This window comes from Lissotriton helveticus, chromosome 2_1 (assembly GCF_964261635.1).
Source record: "Lissotriton helveticus chromosome 2_1, aLisHel1.1, whole genome shotgun sequence".
Lineage (NCBI taxonomy): Eukaryota > Metazoa > Chordata > Amphibia > Caudata > Salamandridae > Lissotriton > Lissotriton helveticus.
The window spans coordinates 1,758,635,027-1,758,657,395 of record NC_136059.1 but is presented as its reverse complement, the minus strand read 5'-3'; positions in this window follow the sequence as shown (position 1 = coordinate 1,758,657,395).

Genomic DNA, 22,369 nt, shown 5'->3' with positions numbered 1-22,369 from the left:
CTGCTTCTGGCTTCTGAGGTCTATAGTTGGCCTCGAACTGTGGTTCGCTGATTCTGTTATGTGATTTGCTGTGACATTCGGGGGGTTGCGGGGCTATTGGTGGGTCTCTTTCCTCCTCTGATTGACTTTTTGTATCTTAGTTAGATGTGGGGGCGACAGGCACACTGCAAGTTGGGGTGGCTTTCTAGTCTCACGCAGGGGTGCAGGGTGGGGGGTTTGTAACGGGATGTTGGTGGAGGATGGGGGTTATGTTGGGGAGTTTGTTTGTTTTTATGCAAGGCAATGTATTGTTAGACCTTCTGATCGAAGTGCTGGATTCTTACTGGGTTTGGATCTACTTTCTCTTTCGGGATGGGGGGTAGGGGGTTGAAACTGATGAGCTGGAATGTGAATGGGTTGGGGGATAGGATAAAACGTGGGGTAGTACTGCAGTTGTTAAAACGTCTCTCCCCTGATGTGGTCCTTCTTCAGGAGACGCACTTGATAGGTAATACTTGTCATGCAATGAACAGGAAGGGGTATCGTTTGGTCGCCAATGCTGGGTTTTCCTCTGGTTCCAGGGGGGTTGGTATCCTTGTTAAGAATTCTCTCCTGCTGGAGATTGACTCCACTGTCCTTGATGATAGAGGGCGCTATGTCGCTCTTACGGGTAGGTGGGAGGGCCGGACCCTTTCCCCGGTTTCTGTGTATGTCCCCCCTGGCCTACAGTCATCTACTTTTGCGGACTTGGGGCGGGTTATCCTCGCTCTCCCTGAGGGGTCACTGCTACTAGGTGGCGACTTTAACGCTGTGGTTTCTGGTATGGTGGATCGGCACCCACCTAGGGATCTTAAGGGGGCACAGAATTGGCTCCACGATCTCATTGACACTCTGGGCCTGGTAGATTGCTGGAGATTGTTACACCCCGCTCAGCGGCAGTACACGTTTCATTCGGGCGCTCACGGTAGCCTTTCACGGATTGATTATGTTTTGGTGCCTGCTGCACTGGCACTTTCTATTACTGAGGTTAAGCACTTGGCTCGGGGAATTTCCAATCACTCTCCGCTATGGCTTCGAATGGAGTTGAATTCCAGGTCTGAGGGATGGGTAGCCCCGATTAATCCCTGGTATCTCCGGAACCCTAAAACTCATGCTGACCTGGTAAAATCTCGTGACCAATATTTTCTGGAAAACGAGGGTTCTGTTTCGTCTGAGGTGTCGCTTTGGGAGGCTTTCAAGGCTGTCCTTCGAGGCCAGGCCCTGTCGTTAATTGCTGGCCTTCAGAAACGGAGGGATGAGGAGGTTGTTAAGATCGAGACGGAGATAGCGGACTTAGAGCTTGGCCTGGAGCAGGAGATTACCCGTGCTAAGACACATGTTCTGCGACTAAAACAGTTGGAATACAGGGCGTTGGTTACTGACTCAGTTAAGGCCATGAGTAGAGAACAACAGGGACGTCTATACGATGTGGGAGATAAAGCAGGCAAACTGATAGCGTGGCTGGATAAGAAAGATAGAGCTAGTCGTGTGGTGCCGGTGATAGAGACGGCGAGTGGTGCTCGGGTCACCGACCCTGAAGAAATTGTTCAATGCTTTGCGGATCACTTCCAGACAGTGTACTCCTCTGTGTCGGATAGGCCGGAGGAGGACTCACACCTATTGTTGCGTGATATTGCTTTACCGCGACTTTCTGATGTTGACAGGGAACAGATGGACGCTGCAATAACCGCGGATGAGGTGGCTCTTGCGATTCGCTCCCTGCGTTCAGGGAAGGCTATAGGTCCCAACGGTCTGCCTATTGAACTTTACAAGTTGCGGCCTGACAAGATGGCTCCCTATTTAATTGATATGTTTTTGGAGTCACGTGAGTGTGGTTCTCTCCCTCGTGATCAGCGTCTTGCTACTATTGTGGTGATTCATAAGGAAGGGAAACCAAGAGATAGGTGTGCATCGTACCGGCCGATATCTCTTTTGAATGCCGAACCTAAGATCCTTGCAAAATTACTGGCTAACCGATTGATCACCGTTATTAGCGGGCTGATACATCCGGATCAATCCGGTTTCATCCCGCATAGAAACACCGCTCTGAATCTTAGGCGTCTACACGGTGTTCTCGCGAGGGCTGCAACGTTGCGTGAGCCGGCCATCTTGGCGTCGTTGGATGCCACGATGGCTTTCGATACCGTGGAATGGCCATATTTATGGGCCGCGTTAGCTAAGTTTGGGTTTAGACCCGGTTTTATTGGCTGGGTGCGGCTTCTCTACGAGGACCCCCTTGCTCAAATTTTTGTGAATGGTCGTGTCTCTATTCCGTTTAGTCTTGGGAGAGGTACTCGTCAAGGCTGTCCCTTGTCACCGCTCCTGTTTGCCTTAGCCCTCGAGCCCCTCGCTGCGTGGATCCACTGGGAGCCCTCGATGAAGGGTATTCAGTGGTCCTCCGAGTTTGAAGATCGCATCTCGCTTTATGCAGATGACATTTTACTGTATCTGACCTCGCCCCGGAAGTCATTGATGGTTTTGTGTGATGTTCTGACCTCTTTTGGTAGAAACTCGGGCCTGATTATTAATTGGACGAAATCCTACCTTTACGTTCTTTCTGGTGACGTCCCTCTTCTGCCACGTAACTGTCCCATTCAGGTGACACAATCGGGGTTTAAATACCTCGGTATCTATGTCTCGTTGGACCCCGCAACTCGGTATGAACAGAATCTTCTCCCGCCCTTGACTAGATTGAAGCAGGACATCGCGGGTTGGCGTAAGCTTCCGCTTTCGCCGCTTGGTCGTGCGGCCCTCTTCAAAATGATGTCTCTGCCTCGTTTTCTTTATGCTCTCCAGAACACTCTTGATATAGTTCCTGCTAGTTATTTCCGTACAGTTGAGGGTCAAAGGAAGTTGATTTGGGACGGTAGACCCCGCATTGCACTTGCCAAACTGACGCTTCCGTGGTATGATGGGGGTATTGCTCTCCCTGACATCAAACGCTATTATTGGGCGTCTCAATTGGGTGCCATTAATCATGGTATGTATGGTCCCGAATTGAACCCTGCTTTTGCTATGGATAGATGGCTGTTGCCTGGGGGTAATTACTATAGGGCGCTGTTTTCAAAATCGGTGGTTAAGGCTTTGTCAGGGCCTACGAAGACGGCAGTACGTATGTGGCAGGACGCAACTAGTTCTATGGGATGGAAAGACCGCTTGACTCTAGCGACCCCGCTTTTTGGCTTGGATAAGCTTGGTAAATTGTGGAAGACCAAGGGTTTCGATAAGTGGGACCTCATTGGTATTAGTAAGGTGGGAGACCTTTGGGTCAAGGGTCAGGTGCAATCGTTTGAGATGTTAAAGACGGAGTTTGAATTGGGTGACACAGAGTACTTTCGCTATGTTCAGGTTCGCCATGCCTTGATGTCAGTTTTCCCAGTGGGGGGTATAATCCCGGAATCGTCCCCGCTAGAAGATAGATTGTTGGATGGTCATGTGCCTGATAGTACTATCTCCCTTGTCTACAAAAAATTTAATTAACGATAGGTCGGACCTCCTACTGCATCTCCGGGACTTGTGGACCCGTGACGGTCTCGAGTTAGATGACGAGGACTGGCAGTCTGCGATCTCCTCTCCCAAGGGGGTCGCGATTCCAGCTCGGCTCCGACTGGTACAACTTAAGATCCTCCACAGGACATACGTCACGGGCCCCCGTTTGGTTCGAATGGGCTTTTCAGAGGAGGGTCTACGTAAGCGGGGATGTGGGCAGGTGGGGACATTTCTCCATATTATTTGAAGTTATCTGAAGTTGTTGCTTTCTGGAAAGGGGTACATGAGGTAATGAAGGAAGTGACGGGTGTTGCTCTCTTGCCGGAAGCCAGGCGCTGCTTGTTAAATGTCTGGGAACCCACTGATTATAATGCAGCCCAGACTCAGTGGGCGACCCTGGGGGCCATGATTGGCAAGCGTGATATTGCTCAGTTGTGGGGGTCCCAGAGGCCTCCTACAGTCGAAATATGGAAGGAAAACATGGACTTGGAATAGTTATTGTGGGGATATATGTACACCGCAATACAAAAGGGGATGATGGACGGAGCGTTTGAGAAAATCAAACACTCACCCCCAGTCAACTGATCTGGGTTTAATCCATCACCATTCTTTAGCCCACTCAGCCACCCCATTTCAGACATGGCCATATGCAAATCAGTCTGACCCTGTGCCTCATGGGAACAGTCCAGCCCGTACTGCCAAGCCATGTCTTCCATGGACCGGAAACAAGCATCCTGGGACCGGTTTCGGATTCATAATCCTCATCAGCCAGGCTATCTTGAATCCAGTGGCCAAGTGAGCAAGGGACTCACGTCTGAGCATACCCTGCCACACATTTAGGGCGAACAAAGCTATACAAAAAAGGGGATGATGGACGGAGCGTTTGAGCAAATCAAACACTCACCCCCAGTCAACTGATCTGGGTTTAATCCATCACCATTCTTTAGCCCACTCAGCCACCCCATTTCAGACATGGCCATAAGCAAATCAGTCTGACCCTGTGCCTCATGGGAACGGTCCAGCCCGAACTGCCAAGCCATGTCTTCCATCGCTTTGTTCGCCCTAAGTGTGGCAGAGTATGCTCAGACGTGAGTCCCTTGCTCACTTGGCCACTGGATTCAAGATAGCCTGGCTGATGAGGATTATGAATCCGAAACCGGTCCCAGGATGCTTGTTTCCAGTCCAGGGAAGACATGGCTTGGCAGTTCGGGCTGGACTGTTCCCATGAGGCACAGGGTCAGACTGATTTGCATATAGCCATGTCTGATCTGGGGTGGCCGAGTGAGCTAAAGAATGGCGATGGATTAAACCCAGATCAGTTGACTGGGGGTGAGTGTTTGATTTGCTCAAGCACTCCGTCCATCATCCCCTTTTGTATCGATATATGTACACCGCCTGTAGTAGATAACACTGATGTCCCACTCTCCCCCTGACCCCACATTCTGGCTATTTCATTATATGGCCCATGTCCCCCCCTCTCTTTCCTTCTTTGATTGCTGATTTTGTCGTGATGTCTTTTCCTTCCTCGTTTGTACTGGTACTTTGTATGACGATTTTTCTGCCTTGCTTGTTTTTATGTTTTCAAATAAAAAGAAAAAAAAAAGTTTAAGTGTAGATTCTTTTGACTAGTGCGGTTGCCTGCCCTATGCGTTTCGGGACCCAACGTCCCTTCGTCAGGGGCCACTGAAACAACAAATGAATAAACCAAACCTCACAAAATGTATTAAGAAATACTTAATGGCAAATTCATTATGACAGTCCAAAGAGGAAAACGACTCCACAAACCACAATCGCCTCACCACCACTCCTGCGTGTGTTAAAAACGATTGCTCAAGTGAAATTCACCAAACATGGAGGACTGATAGACCAATATGTCTCAAACTTATACAAATCAGTCTGACAGCGATTTCTTAGTTAAATAACACCCCGTGCAGACAGGCAAATCATAGTGACTGTTAACTCACGTCGTAACAGATGTCACAAGCAGAATTCTGTTAATTCTCACACAGTCCCTTAATCACCTCGGGTGTACTAGTCTGTTACCATTGCCCCGGAGCCTAACTACACGGAAAAGAGAATCCAATTAAACTCTGACACAATCAACTGCTTTCGCTGGTGTTGAAATCAAATTGCAATGGTTTACCTTAGTTCATTCAATGCTTAATTTCTCTATATGTCTTGTTGTGTTGCACTCTGTATAACAAACAGGTGGCCTTTAAATGCGGCAGTGGTAGGCGGAGGACCCGGCACCGGATCTATTTGTCGAGGACGTTATCCTCAATCATCTTAAACCCAAGGGACTGGGGAATTTCTTCACTGTTGAATGAGCTCACCGAGTGCCCGGGTGCAGACCCAAACCCGGTGCTCCTCCCCGCCCGATGATTGCGAGAGTCCTAAATTTTAGGGACCGAGAAGTAATACTGCAGGCGGCCCGCACGAGGGTACCCCTCCAATATGAAAATGCCTCGCTCTCCTTCTTTCCAGACTTTACACAACTCGTGCAGAAACAACGACAAAGCTTCCTGCCGGTGAAGAAGAAACTGAGGGACAAGGGCTTGCGATATGGAATGATGTTTCCGGCAAGGCTGAGAGTGGCGGCGAGGGGGAAAACCTGGTTCTTCGACAATCCTGAGGTGGCGGCAGATTGGATTGATGGTTTTCACTCGACTGAGTCGGAGAGACATAGTCAAGGGGAAAATGGTGACCAGCAGGTGGACGAGTGAGAGTGGAGGGTGGGAATGAGACACTGAGACAATGGTCATTTGGGAGACTGTCCCTGCTGTAGTATAGAGATATGAACACTGGGCTTTGGAGGGTGACTCTGGAATGCTGGATTAATGTTTGGATCAGAGCTGGGGGGGCGTACTACATCGATTCGCCTCCCCATTACTATATTTAGTTAGAGAGTTGAGTTTGAGTGTGGGGCGACAGGCACACTGCCAGTTGGGGATGGGCGTAAGCCTTAAGCAGGGGTGCAGGGAGGGCGGCACCCAGGGTCTGGGAATTTTGCACAATTGGGGGTTTGTTTGAGTTTTGTTGTTTTTCGCATCGGGTGACAGTATTGCAATTAGATGCTAGCGGTGTGGGGTAAATGTCACATACTAGTCAAGGATCGGGGATACGGGTGTTGAGATGGAATATTAATGGCCTGGTTGACAAGATAGAGAGAGGTATGGTAAATCAACTAATCAGAAGGCATTCCCCAGAAGTCGCATTGTTGCAGGAGACACATCTTGTCGGGAATCGGTGCATGGCCCTCCATAAAGGGGGATATAAACTTGTGGCACACGCAGGGTTTACATCGGGATCTAGGGGAGTTGGTATCCTAACGAAGAATTCCTTTCCGCTGGACATTCAGGCTACTTGGTCAGACCAGAGAGGTAGATATGTGGGGGTCTCGGGCGGCTGGGAGGTAGGACGGTTGCTTTTCTGTCAATATATATACCACCCGGCCTTCAGTCCGATACTTTTAGAGATTTAAGTGCCGTTTTTCTGACACTGCTAATGGTGCTGGGGGAGATTTCAATGCAGTACTTGATGGGGGATTAGATCGATAACCGGCACGAGTTCTCCCCCCATCGCAGAGGTGGCTCCCTTATTTCCTTGAAACGCTGGGGTTGGTTGATAGTTGGAGAATACGCAATCCGAATCAGAAATACTTTACTCATGTGTCTGCCGCGCACAACAGTATGTCCAGGTTGGACTTCATATTGATACCGGCACACTTAGAGAAGCACGATACCTTGGCAGGGGCATTTCAGATCATTCTCCGATGTGGTTAAAGGTCAAAGTTGGGCAACCAGCGGTGGGAAGGGTAGCTCCGATTAAGAGATACTCCAGACTTCGGAACGCTATTTCCATGAGAATGTGGGCACTGTTGACTCGACGCAGTCGCTGTGGGAGGCATATAAAGTGGTGCTGAGGGGCGAGGTCCTCTCCTTGATTGCAGGCGGGAAAAAGAAACACCAGGCGGAGGTGACTAGGGAGGAGGCGGAAGTGATAAAGTTAGAGGAACGGTTCGCTGAGTCTGCTGTTCCGGGAGACCTTCATTTACTAAAGTTAAAACAAGAGGAATATCAGGACCTCTCCAGGGAAAGAGCGATTTCTCATAACCATGCCATGCAAAGTCGAATTTATGAACATGGGGACAAGGCCGGTAAGCTGATTGCTTGGTTGGAGTGTGGGGAGTGGGCCTCTAGGTTGGTGCCAGAGATAGAGGGGTCGGGTCCGATATAGTCACAGATCCACAGGCAGTGGCAGATGTATTTTCTGAATATTTCAAAGAAGTGTATACCTCGGTTGGCGGTTTCACGGAAGCTGAAAATGGTGAACTGCTCAAAGATATCTGCATGCCGAGTCTATTTGAAGACAATAGGAAATATCTAGACTCTTCTTTCACGGATGATGAAGTCGCGCAGGCATAAAATCTGGGAAGGCAACGGGTCCAAATGGAATACCGATAGAATTATATAAATTGAATGCCCACAAAATCGCTCCGCATGTTCGGGCCATGTTTCTAGAAAGTAAGGAGTTGGGCCAGCTTCCATACGACCAGCGGGTGGCAAATATCGTGGTCATTCACAAGATAGGCAAGGTTAGGACAACTCCTTCTTCGTATAGGCCCATCTCGCTTCTCAATGCTGAGCCCAAGATTTTGGCAAAATTGCTCGCAACCAGATTAGTCAAGGTCATTACATCCCTGAGCCTACTTGTTTGCTATTTTGGCCAAGCTGGGCTTTGGTCCGGAATGTATCGGATGGGTTTGATTGCTGTATGCCCCTCCCTTGGCCAGAGGATAGTAAATAATTGTAAGTCTGCAGACTTTTCCCTCGGAAGAGGTACGAGATAGGGGTGCCCGCTGTCCCCACTTCTCTTCGCACTGGCGTTGGAGCCTCTGGAGGCATGGGTCAGGTGGGACCCGTCAATACGTGGCTTGCGGTGGATGCCAGAATGGGAGGATAAAATTTTGCTTTATGCCGATGACATTCTTCTCTACCTCACTAACCCCAGGGGGTCTTTTAGTAATTTTTGGGATGTCCTGGCTATATTTGGCAGATACTCCGGGTTAGCCATTAACTGGTCAAAGTTGGAATTGTTAATTTTGTTGGGGGCGCAACCTGTGGTTCCGCAGTCGTGCCCGATAAAAATTGAACGGGTGGGATTTACCTATCTTGGTATATATATATATATATATATCCTTAGACCCAAAGATGAGATACACTAATAATCTAGGGCCCCCCTTGAACCGATTTAGGAAGGATGTGGAACGCTGGAGGGCTCTCCCCCTATCGTTACTTGGGAGGGCGGTACTATTTAAGATGATGGCCTTACCTCGGTTTCTGTACATTCTCCAAAACGCAATGGATCCTGTGCTACTATCCTATTTTAAGGAGATTGAGGTGCTTCAACGGCAGCTCCTCTGGGAAGGCAGGCCCCGTATAGCTTTTGTCAAGTTATCCCTCCCGTGGTACGATGGGGGCATCGGTCTCCCAGATTTGAGGAAATATTATTGGGCCTCGCAACTTGCGCCGGTGAATCACATGGTTTATGGGCACCCCGGGGACCCAGGCTATGCTATGGATCGTGGGCAGGCACCAGGTGGAGATATTATTAAAGACTTGTATGCCAGACCCGGGAGGTTCACGTTGATGGGCCCGACAGCGCACGCTGTACAAGTTTGGTACGCTGCTACCAGAAATTTGGGATGGGAGGGAAGATTGCCGTTGACAACCCCACTGTTCAGTTCAGAGAAGCCTGGGGGCTTGTGGAAGTCTAAATGGTTTGATAAGTGGGACCTCGTCGGAATCATCCAGATCGGGGATGTGTGGGGTAAGGACAGTGTGCAGACATTTGAATCTTTAAAGCAACAATACAGTTTGAATGATACTGAACACTTTCGATACCGACAGATTAGGCACGCACGTCTTGCTCAAGTGCCCGGAGATGCAGAACTTCCAGAGGCTTCTCTTCTCGAGGACTGTGTGCTAGAGGGTCACATTCCAGAAAAGACTATCTCCTTAATATATAGGAAGCTTGTAAATAATATGGATGACCCGTTGGCGAGTACTAGAACAGTGTGGGGAGCAGATGGACTGGAACTAGACGATGAAGACTGGGTAGAGGCAGTCTCCTTCCCTAAAGTGGTCGCAATTCAGATGAGGCTCAGATTGGTGCAGCTTAAGATCTTACATAGGTCATATATCACAGGGCCTAGGTTTGTACACATGGGACATGCGATGAGCGGGAATGTCTTCCCCATCTTTTTTTCTTCTCTCTCACCATCACCCACCCTCCCTAACCTAAGTTCTCACTACCCACTTTAGCTTAATATAGTTTTTCTGTAAATAGGTTTTGTATTTTATCTGCTTTCTTTGTTATATTGGCTCTTGTTTTGTTCAAATGTTTTTGAATACTGTACCTCCTCACATTCCTGTAAAGCGCTCTGATACCCCCGAATCTAGCCAACGCTATCGAAAACCGTTAAAATAAAATAAAAATAAATAAGAAGCATCCTCCCTAGAACTCTTTATCAGGTTTACCACAGAGAATGATAGCTTGCCTTTTTATCCTAACTTGCCTCTTAAAGTAATAGTTCCTCAGCAATTTAGTGTGCGGCCCTGTGTGCAACTGGTTGGTGGGTTGATGCCCTGCAACTGGGGTTATGTGATGCAGATATTGTGAATGAACACTCCTCTCTCAGTTTGCTAAGTGTGCATGCAAGTAGTTTGAAATGCGCCTTTTCTGCTGCATTTGTGTTTTACTGTATGTCCATTTTTCAGGGATGTTCTGCATACGGGTATGATTTTTCTATTGTGTGTCTTCACATGGCCAGCTATGTGTGTATATTTGTGGTTATATATATATATATATATATATATATATATATATATATATAGGACGTATCAGTTACCTCCCAAAAGAAGAACTCAGAGGCCAGAGGGAGTTCAGGGCAGACAGCTCATTTATTTCTTAGGTTCCCGGTGGCGGCGTATGCATTTCGGCGATATTGGCCTCCTCAGCGCCCAAACACCGTGACATTTCCTCCCAAATGGCTCCTTCCTGTTTAAAATACTCTGCAGCGCCTGAAGTTCCTCCTCCTTATGTGATCGACACACCCACTGCAGTCCGTGCACAATGTAGAACCACAGATCCCAGAATGCACTGTGACGGGCATTTCGGGCAGGTGGCGTGGAGGATTGAGTCTAACTGTAGGTTCGCGCTGGCAAGCAGGTAGGTCTGGCAGGCGCGCAGTCTTGGAGCCGCTGAAAGTTCACGGCCGTCGCCCTTGGTCCCTCATACCGCTACTGCCAGAGGTAACACTCAAACGGTCCACTGGGTAGAGGCAGTCAATATATATATATATGATAAATTTCAAGCAACAGTGTTATACAATAATATTTAATTCCTTTTTTTTAAGCAAATTTATTTACCTTGCATCTTATTACTGCGTTGACTGTGAATGTGTGTATATTGTTGAACCATTTCTCCATGGCCCTTTAGCTCACTGATGGGGGAAAATATGGGGCGGTCCCTAAAAATGAATTCCGGTGAGCCCCAAAGGCAACCACCGGCTGAAATTAAGTCTTGTTTATTCCCTGCTGCCTCTATTGGTCTCTGTGTGATTCTTTGCAGTTCTAGTGAGTGGCCTGTGTATGACCTACAACTTACTTCAAGGCTGTTTGAGTGTAGCACTGAGCCTGCGTGTCCTATTAAACTACTTGAGTAGTATTGCGTCAACTGTTGTGAAGTGGTCCAACTTCCACTTTTGTAGGAGTATTGGTGGATTTGCATGACCCTCTTTCTATGTCCCTATGTGGTTTTCCCCAAGCCACACCAATTTTGTATGTTTAGTAAGAGGCTTTGTAAATCGCCGTTTGACTATGCTCAGCATGCTATTCCACATTTACCCAAATGTTGTTTTGAAACTGGCCCATAGTCTTTTAAAAAGCATGAACCTTTATTTATTGTTTTTTAATTGTATTATAATTCATCACATAACAGCCTTCCTGCTACCTTCCATGAGACAGGCTTGGCCAGCTCATAGGGAGCAGGAAGTTCCAGAATCCTGCCTGACCACTGAACTCCAAAGAAACAGTTTAGGGCAAGAATGGAGAACATTCGGGGTCATATTTATAATAAAGTGGCGAAGCATGTCCTTAAGCCAAGAAGGCTAACGGCACGCTTCGTCACTTTAGAAATGCAGGGCTGCACCATATTTAATAGAATATAAAGGGGGGGCCTTCCTGCACATAAACAATCAATGGCGTTTTACTGGTTCTATGTGTGCTGCACAAGGCAGCACACATGGAAACAGCAAAAACTAGGAGAAATAAAGCATTTCTTCTAGTTTCACCTGTTTAAGACCAGGTTTTTCCTAGTCTTCATTTTGGCGCTGCCTCCGATTTACGCTGCCCTTGTAAACAGGGGGCAGCGTCAAATTCAATGGGTGTTCGGTGGAACACCCATTGCACTCCCCTTTAATGCTAAATACAGCTTGAAAGGAGGCCTTATTTGCAAGGCAGCGTAAAGCCACGTTAAGTTAAGTGGCTTAACGCTGCTATGTAAATAAGGCAAAGCTCCTATAACCATCCCAACGTCACTAAAAGTGTTGTTGTGGTGGCGATAGGGGCTTGTAAATATGCCCGTCAGTGTCACCAATGAAACTGCTGGGTGCTCCCCACAAACTACGGGGTCTGGCTGTTATTAAAATACAACAAACATTGAATGCACATTTCAATCCACATGAAACGCACTGCACTACTCCAAACAACTGTCAATGCGAAACAGGAAACGAACATCAGGTGTCCGCTGGCGCCAGATCTGGCACTGACTATATCAGTTGTCAGGAATGCAAGGGAGTCTCACTGATAGCTCTGGACATCTGGCTGCACATGCTGTGCGTATTCCACTACCTTCCTTGTCAGTCACCAAGACATTTTCAAGATGCTAGAATTTGTAGAGAGCATTAGAGAAAAACAAATTATGTATGCGGAATGTACAGTGCAAAAAAACCTGGTTCTTCTCAAAGCTGTCTTATGTCCTCGAAAGGTGACAGTATTTGATATAGTAAAAATAAAATTTAACCAAGGGTTCAAACAATTATTTTATTAATCCTAATTTACGTGCACAAATAACAAAATAATGATGCAGTGAATATATTTAGAATTTATATTTGTTGGAAATAAAGTTCCCACTGATGTTACTTCTGCTCATTTCTCATTGGGACTTTATCACAGCCGTTTAATTCAGTTGAGCCTGTCTAATTTGGAAATGGTTTTAAAAATGGTCTTTTTTAATTTATGTTTTTAGAAAAAAACATTCTACATCTTGTGACATGAATCCAAGCCATTCACTATGTAATTAAAGAGGTGTATGTGTTTGTGTAAAACCCAGGGTAAGAAGGTCTCTCGAATTTTCACAATGGTTAAAAGTATTTATTATTACATTTGCGTTGCCCAGGTAATCTACAGTGATGCAGATCCAACCTCACCTAACAAACAACACACACAAAGGGTACTTTATCACAATACACTAAGCAGAAGAACAACCAACATTGAAAACCCTTGCATGAAAAAGGAAGGGACGCCTTACTTCTTCCGTATCGCTTAAGAAGAGAGCTAGAAGCAGGTGCTGCCACACAAATGTACTTGATTACTTGATCATCAGGAAGCGCTTCCATCTTTATATAAAAACAACAAGCTTAAGGGTGGTGGACCAGAATAAACTCCAGGTAATGTGAGACACTCTTGAACTCATACAGGAAACATTTACTTCCACTTATGGCTATCACAGATTGTACTAAAGCCAGACTGGCCTTTTATTCCACCAGGCACTTCACCGGCACGCTGCAGCCATTGGAGGCCAGTTTTGAAAGACCAGGGCTGCTCCTAATGCCTCTGCCACTTTCTCCAGCTCCCCAAGATTCATTGTAGCAGGCACAGGGTGGATTAAAGAGAGAAAGAAGAAGAGAGTGGCTGGGTAGGTAGAGAGAAAGCGGTCAGAGAGGGGGAAGAGAAAAGAGGCAAGAGAATTGATGGATGGATGAAGAGAGAGAAAGTGCAAGAAGACGAAGGGTCTGGGCGGGTTTGAGCATTTTTCCCATGGTTGCTTTTGGTTCCTCATTCCGCTCCTGAGTGGGTTTACTTTTTCACAAAACGTCATTGACTGTTGTCTGATTTTCCTGGTCAAAAAATATGGACAAAGCAAAATGTGCAAATGGCATTTGTCACCACCGCTCTCAGGACTTGGTGAGGACCAGAAGGAGGTCAGAAATATATCAACATGCACAATCTTAGACTTCTAAGACATTGTGATCTGTTTATCTCAACCCTGTACACATGATGGTTTTGCCAGAAAATTCCTTTCTAGAAAAACCAAAGAACATGTCATCTTGCATAGGAGGAAGAAAGTCAAGAACTCTGCCGTTTAAGTTACTTTACTGCAATGTAATTTCCTTTGTATGCAATAGTTTCCCTGGTGCACCAAGTCATTGTGGAGGAGACCGCCCAGGACGATAACTAGTCAATGTTAAACTTGACGTTTTCTGATTCTGTACATCTTTGTGAAGCCATAGGTATATCCATCCTCCCTTCAGCCAGTTGATCCTTATGCCTACCTACTGGAAATTGAACTGTTAGCTCAGGCCTTACCAATGACATTCAAATCAATCCACATAACGATTCTGCCTCATTCAATTTGGAAAATGTCAATAAAGTAGGTGAATCCAGGAGTCCACATTACTGCATGGGACAATCAAACGTCTATCACTGATTAGGTATTGAGGGTTCCATAACATACAAGTCAACATAGCCAGTATATCAGTAAAGCACATGTTCATCCAGAGGTTGTCGTTTGGCACTACTGACATATCAAATACAAGGAGCTGATGGACGGAGCGCTGAAACTTTTCAGACACTCACCCCCAGTCACAGATCAGGGTTGAATCCATCATCATTCTTTAGCTCACTTCATCACCCCAGTTCAGACCCAGCTATGTGCAAATCTGTCTTGACCCTGTGCCTCATGGGAACAGTCGAGCACGAACTGCCAAGCCTGGTCCTCCTTGGACCGGAAACAAGCAACCTGGGACCGGTTTCGGGGTAACATCCCTCATCAGCCAGGCTAACTTGAATCCAGTGGCAACGTGAGCAAGGGACCCACGTCTGGGCATACCCTGCCAACTTAGGGCGAACAAAGCAAACAGAAGGAGATGATGGACGGAGCGCTGAAACTTTTCAGACACTCACCTCAGTCACAGAACTCGACTGAATCCACCATCATTCTTTAGCTCACTTCACCACCCCAGTTCAGACCCAGCTATATGTGAATCAGTCTTGCTTCTGTTCCTCATGGGAACAATCCAGTCCGAACTGACAAGCCAGGTACTCCCAGGACCGGAAACTAACCTCCTGGCACCGGTTTTGGGGTAACACCCCCTCATCAGCTAAGCTAGCTTGAATCCAGTGGCAAGTGAGCAAGGGACCCACGTCTGGGCATACCCTGCCAAATTAGGGCGAACAAAGCAAACACACGGAGATGATGGACAGAGCGCTGAAACTTTTCAGACACTCACCCCCAGTCACAGATCTGGGTTGAATCCATCATCGTTCTTTAACTCACATCGCCACCGCAGTTCAGTGAGTGGGAGTAATGGCCCAAAAGACATGCAGTGTTCATCGACCGCAGTCCTAAGCTGGAGGAAGAAACCATCTTCTTCCCAAGGTGGTCCAGCTTCTTTGATTCCCTATCACGTGGTGCGTTAGGGAATGCGCCCTTGGAAGTCGAGGCTTGAACCACCAAGCTCTCAGGGGTGGAGTGTTGGGAGAGGAAAAGGGGGTCACCCGGGGTCAGGCGGTGGCATAGGGCAATCATCTCATCCACAGGAACCCCTGTGTTGGGCTTGGACGAGGTGCCCAAAAGGATGTCCGTGAGGGCCTCATTAAAATGCAGCAGAGGCTCCGAAGAGGCCGATGCCGGCTGAAGCACCTCGGTCAGGAGGTTAGTCCTGACTGCCACCATAGGAAGCTCGAGGTTTAGGGCCTCAGCCACCCTACGCAACACCACTGCATCAGATGCACCGTCCTCCGTAGCCACGGTACGGGGAGAAAGCATGCCAAGGTCTGGGGATGTATCCAGACCACTGGCCTCACCCAACTCCTCTCTCCAGTCCAGTTCTTCTAACTGGTCTGCTAGATGGTCCACAGACACCTCTCAGTTCTCCTCACCCTCCTCTGGTAGCCACTCAGGGCGATGGGGAACACCAGGGGAGAACAATGGCACAAAAGTACTGGTCAGTACCGGTCAGCGCCGGTTCCAACGTCGCCGACATCGGTCCGGCTCTGCGTCTACATCGAGGGGGATGCCAGGGTCGATGCCGGCTGGGGACACAACCAGCGTTGGAGGCGGTGGAGGTGTCGTCACTGGATTCTGCGCCAAGAGGTGTCATGAGCCAAAGCCGCTGGCATTGAAGGCCTAGAGCCCCCAACCGAGTCTGCGGGGCCCGAGGGCATGCTGGCGGAGTCAGGCTGGTGGAACATGGAATGCAAGGCTTCGTAAAATTTGCAAAGTTGGGCTGGGGTTGCTCCGGCTTTCGGAAAAGGAGGGAAGGGCGGAGACAACCCAACAGGCTCCGTGGGTGAAGCTGGACGACTACCTTCCGCTTCCCACGTTGCGTCGGCCAACGGACTGGGAGAAAGCGAAGAGCGACAGTGCTTCTTCACCTTCTTTTTGTGCTTTGACTTACCCGAAGACGAAGACTTGGATGAAAAATGATGGTGAAGACTCCGCGACTGGTACGCAACCTCCCTCTCGACCGGGACCTCGAACAGCATGGAGCTCACTGCCGAGCCTCGAGAAGCTTTCGGGGCCACTCCCGCAAAGAGTTCGGGTTCATGGCCCGACACTCGGAGCACGACTTTGGGTCGTGGTCGCACCCCAAGCACCGAAGGCACACAAGGTGCGGGACTGTAACTGACATCAGTTTGTGACAGGAGTCACAAGCCTTGAAGCCAGTTCGGGAAAGGACATCCCTGCGTGCACCAGGAGTCGAAGGACTCGAAAAGACGTTGACAAAAGTAAAAAAAAGGGGGTCAAAAAGTGACTGGGGTACCGCTGTCTACGGATCTGCACTGGCTGGCATGGAAAAAGAAAGAACTGACATTTGCACGTGAGGGAGCGTCTAAGTATACTGCAACGTCATCCTGGCAACCACAACACCAAGAACGAACGAGGAGTCGACCGACGCCACCTATTGACGCGCAGGGAAACTTCTGATGAAAAAAATTCTCTGGATCCAGTCTGACGCCTCGGGGGAATTCTAAGGTGAGAAATCCATAAATAATTGTCTCATTCAGATTGGTATTTTTATGACTTCCTGAAAGTTAGTTATTATTTAAAAACTTCTTGCCATGTTAACCTATGTGGCTGAGGGATTTGCAATGGGAAATATTACTTGGGCAATTTTTCCAACACCAGGGCTACTAAAACATATTTTATAAGGACCCTGCCTATGTCTACAGGACAATAAATGAAGGTACGCTGTTAACTTAATAACACTGTGCCCAACTGGCACTCCTTGGAAACGTGTTCTCACAATAGTTATGCAATTTGAATCCACGTGTAGAAATGAAGACAGTGAAAAACTTTTTTCCAATTCAACTGTTCATCTTTTAATACATCAATTTCATTGTTGTTTCACATTGTTTGCAATTTATTCATGTTTCTTTCTTTGCTCGAATTACATTTCATTTATGTGTGTTGTTCATATTCCGAACTTTACATTCCTATGCATTTCGGGACTAAGCCCTTCTTCAGGGGAAATGTAATCAATCTAAAAATAAAGAAAGGAATGCTATATTGAAACCAGGTATGTCTAGTCTCCCACAAACTGGTATATAACTAAGGAATATCAGACCTTCGTTTAGGTGGTGACTTGTGAAAAATCGTGGACATGCACCGCGGTGCGAACAGAAAAAGAAAAAATGATGGTGAACTCAGTGCTACTGGAAAAATCGCCGATTTTGTGCTCATGTGGTATATATCAAAAAAGTATCTGAACTGTGGTATATTAAAGTTGTTCAATAGGTTGAAGCGATGTAGATGTGAACGCGGTACCGAAAAATAATTAGGTAAACAATACTCATTTGAAAGTGAATACTCGTGGGTACGCAAGTGAACAGGCGAATCGTCATGCAAAGGCAAAAGTGGTCAGCGTTCGTTAGAAAATATTGATAAAAATACGTACTCATGTCTACACGAGAAAACGATCACGTCGTCGTCAGCCGGCAAAAAGTGGCGGCGTACCTCGTAAAACTGTGTCAAACGCTAAACATGCATAGACAGCATGGGTTCTGGAACTCAAGCTATCGTGCTCTTACCACTTGTGAATTTTTCTCAGATACTGTCCTTGCGGCAGTGTTCAGAGTCATAGATGTGTGTTTCAGAATAACGGCGCGTTAAGTGCTGGTTTCCTGAATACTGGAAACCGAAGATGGACAAGAAAACAGTCAGCCAACTTTGAGTGGTGTTTTTTGCAGTTTTCGCGAATGAACTACACTATGGAGTCAGGTGTACGAAAAAGTGTATATAATAACTAATACTGTGGATCTGTGAGTGTTCAACGGAATGGTATACTTATCTTTACTGGATATTCTTAGGGGTGGGCGTAAAATCCGTTCCGCTCGCAGATTTTGCGGATTTTCGGTAAATCCGCAATCCGCGAACTCGCGCGTATTTACCGAAAATCCGCAAATCCGCGCGTTGCGGATTTTTTGCTTGTGTTCGCACTGCTCGCGGTCCGCGGCGCGGGCCGCAACAATCTCGCACTCGCGAAATTACAAAAATTACAATTGGGGAGGGGTGAAGGAAGTGGCCCAGTCTCCAACTTCCTGTTCCTGTCCAGCAAGCTCCTCCCATTGGGGTGGGGTGAAGGAAGTGCCCCAGTCTCCAACTTCCTGTTCCTGTCCAGCAAGCTCCTCCCATTGCTTAGCCCATTTCCTGGCCACTTTGAATTCGATCTTGACTGGGAAGGATTACTTTTTGTGGATGCTGCTGGATATTTGGATTTGAGGCCTTTTGGATTACTTTTGGATTCGAAATTTGATTTCACAAGTAAGTTGATAAGTTGATGTTGTTTGTTTGTGGTGATTTTTGTGTGTGTTTTTCGACTTTTTGGGGTGGGGTTGGGGGCTGGCTATGTTGGTGGGGGGCCATTTTGAGGCATGGTCCTGCAGGTCCTGGCCATGTTGTGGATGGGGCCAAGCGGCCATTTTGAAGTCAGGCAGTGTGCTTTGTGCCCTAGGCCCACCCAGTCTGCTCTGATTTCTTTCATTATGCCCAGGGGGCCTAGAACTCCCGCGGATTTACCGAAAATCGGATTTTTTTGCTTGTGTTCGCACTGCTCGCGTCCCGCGCAGCAACAATCTCGCACTCGCGAAATTGTAAAAATTACAATTCTGCACATGAATTGAAAACCACCAGGCTTAGTTATGGGTGCATGCATGATACAACTGTTTTGTTGAATTTTAACATGATTCTGGCCAGGGCATGGATGGCATTGGATTGTGGTGATTTTTGTGTGTTTTACGACTTTTTGGGGTGGTGTTGGGGGCTTGCTATGTGGGTGGGGGCCATTTTATTGCCTGGTCCCGTGTGGGTGGGGGTCTAGGGGCCATTTTTAAGCCAGTTTGTGTGCTTTGTGCCATAGGCCTGCACACAGTGTGCTCTGATTTCATCCATTATGCCCAGGGGGTCCAGAATCGGTCTGTTCGCGGATTTTGCGGGTTTTTCGCCATGTTCGCGTCGTGAAGCAACAATCTCGCACTCGCGAAATTGCAAAAATTGCAATTCTGCACCAGAAAACCACCAGCAGGCAGCATAAACCTTCTGAAACTTGATGGATGGTATTGGATTGTGGTGATTTGTGTTGTGTTTTTTGACTTTTTGGAGTAGGGGTTGGGGGCTGGCTATGTTGGTGGGGGCCATTTTGAGGCATGGTTCTGGCCATGTGGATGGGGGTCAAGCGGCCATTTTGAAGGCAGGCAGTGAGCTTTGTGCCATAGGCCTGCACCCATTTTGCCTTGCTTTCACCCATTGTGCCCAGGGGGAGTCAGTGGTACATGAAACTACAACCCTCTCTGTGTGCTCTCTTGGATCAATGTTAAATTCCTGTTTCCCAAAAATTTAGCAATTCTTATTTTTGATATTTCCATATTGTGGTGTGCACATGTGTATTCATAAATGCCTACTTGCAAACTATTAATTGAAGCGCTACATATGCAACATATATTTAACTGATGTTCCTCTGTCTTCGTTTGCTTTTAGGTGCACAAAGTCAATAACTCCGCATCATCGTTGAGCATCAGTGCCAGGAAGAAGTCCTGCTGCGGCCTGCTGTTCCGACATCTGAAGAAGATGGCTCCAAAAAGAGGTGCCCGTAGCTCCTCTTGCAAGAAAGATGTCTCTACTAAGGAGAAGAAGAAGCAAGTGGCACCACTTACCAAGGAGACTGGTGGCTCGACCACTACATTTTTGTGGAAAAAACAAAAGTCCACCATGAGTGCTGCACAGGTAGCCTGTTTAGTGGTTCAATCACCAACGACCAGTGATGTTGGCTCATCGCAAGAAAGTAGCAGCACACAATCAACACAGGTTGTAACTCATCTCACAAGTACTATTCAACAACCAAAGCCGCAACAACAACTGCATGGGCTACTAGTACAAGCACAAGTACATGCGCAAGGAGCTGTCCGAGAAGGAGCTGTCCGAGAAGGAGCTGTCCGAGAAGGAGCTGGCCGAGAAGGAGAAGGCCGAGAAGGAGAAGGCCGAGAAGGAGAAGGCCGAGAAGGAGAAGGCCGAGAAGGAGAGGTCCATGGAGAGTTGCAAGTAGAGGTCAGTAAAGAGGCCCATGTAGCGGCGCATGGAGCGGTGCAAGTGGCCACAATGGTTGTTCTTCCAGAAGTAGGGGCACAGGAGGAAATTGACTTTGGAGCCGGGGTATCATATCAGGAAGACGAAGCCACTCCTCCTGATGATTCATTTTCTCCCAGCTCCCCAGCAAGGAAAAGATCAAGGAGGGTGTGTAGAAGTTCCTCTTCAAGCCCCGCTCCATCAGATGATCTGGATCTAGATTGGCAACCATCTCCGACGTCTGAGAGGGAGGCACACCATGAGCTGAGAAAGGTATCAAATGTTAAAAGGAAGGGCCCCGGAAAGCTCATACTTATGGATCCGAACGTCGGACTTGATGAAGTGGTGCATTCTGATGTTGTTGAACAGGATGACAGCAATGACCTAGTCATCACACACGTCATTCCAGCCACACAGGCCATGCAGCAGACAGACATTTATACCCTATCCCGACGTCATGCTGAGCGTGACCCTGGCGACGTGGCACTGGTAGCACCACCAACGTAGTCAAGTAGTACAACAAGTTCAACAAAACCTACAGCTCCCATATTTTCTCCCCAGAGGGGAACTCCATCCAGCTCGACTCCCTCAAGTAGGGTTGCTGCAATAATTGCACAACCCAGTAGATGTCTGCAAGGCTCATCCACCACTGCTTCATCTGGCATTGGCAGTATCACCTCGTGCGGCAAAACCAGAAGTTTCCAGTCCCCAGTTTGGAACTTTTTTAGTGTCCATGCAAAGTATGATAACATAGCCATTTGTTCCATTTGTAAGACTAGACTTAGCCGTGGTAAGCCTGGTACCAACTATGGTACCGGAGGCCAGATAGGTCATCTTCAAAGAAGGCACAGTATGGAATGGTTTGCGCACCTAGCAAACATCGAGGGAAAGCAATCCCAAAGGGCAAGTGGCCAAAATATACCCGTACTAGATGTTTCATCTGAAGATGACGGGGAGGTAGAAGAAGCGTCGGACATTTGTCCGGTTGCACCCAGTACCCCTGGCAGCACCACACCCTCCACAACACATAGGAGGCACACTGAGAGTCTGGGAGACACACCAATGCGGAAAATGTCAACACTGAGCAGAACTGGGTCGAAGAAGGCATCAGCATCATCCAGTAAATTTGTCCAGCGCACCATTACAGCCATGTTCTCCTCAGATGCGCCATTTCAACGCAACCACCCAATTGTGCGCCTGTATAACACTAAGCTGGCTAAAATGCTAGCGGTGGACCTTCTCCCTTTTTCGTTTGTCGAAGGTGTGGGTTTCCTTGAACTCGTGGCAACACTGGCCCCTAAATGGAAGGTTCCTAGCCGGTTCTATTTTGCCAGGGTTGCTGTTCCAGCACTACATAAAGAGGTGCTTGAGTTGATTGGGGCAGCTTTGCAGAAGAGTGCTGTTCACACTATACACCTGACAACAGACATGTGGACCAGTTGCCAAGCCCTTGATTACATGTGCATCACTGCACACTGGGTCTCTTTTTCAGGGGTTGCAAAACAGATAAATGCAGGTGGTGACTTGGTCGAGATTTTTAAGGGTGCTCGTAAACATGCAACATTAGCCATGTTTGGCATGGAGAAAACTCATACTGCAGACAACATTTTGGATGACTTCAACAAAAAGGTCTCGCAATGGCTGCCCCCAAGAAAATGCAAGGTTGGTTATGTTTCTACTGATAATGGCAGCAATGTAGTTAAGGCCATGGAGGACGGTGACTATTTCAGAGTGGCGTGTTTGGCGCACTGTATAAACCTGGTCGTGCAAAAGTTCATGAAAAAAGAAATTGCAGTCGACAAAATACTGACCATCTGCAGAAGAATATGCACACATTTCAACCATTCTTTTAAGGCCCGGAAGGAGCTGAGGCGCAAGCAAAATGAACGTAGTATGCCAGTGAAAGCACTTATCCAGGAGGTGGCAACACGTTGGAACTCAACCTTCTACATGCTTG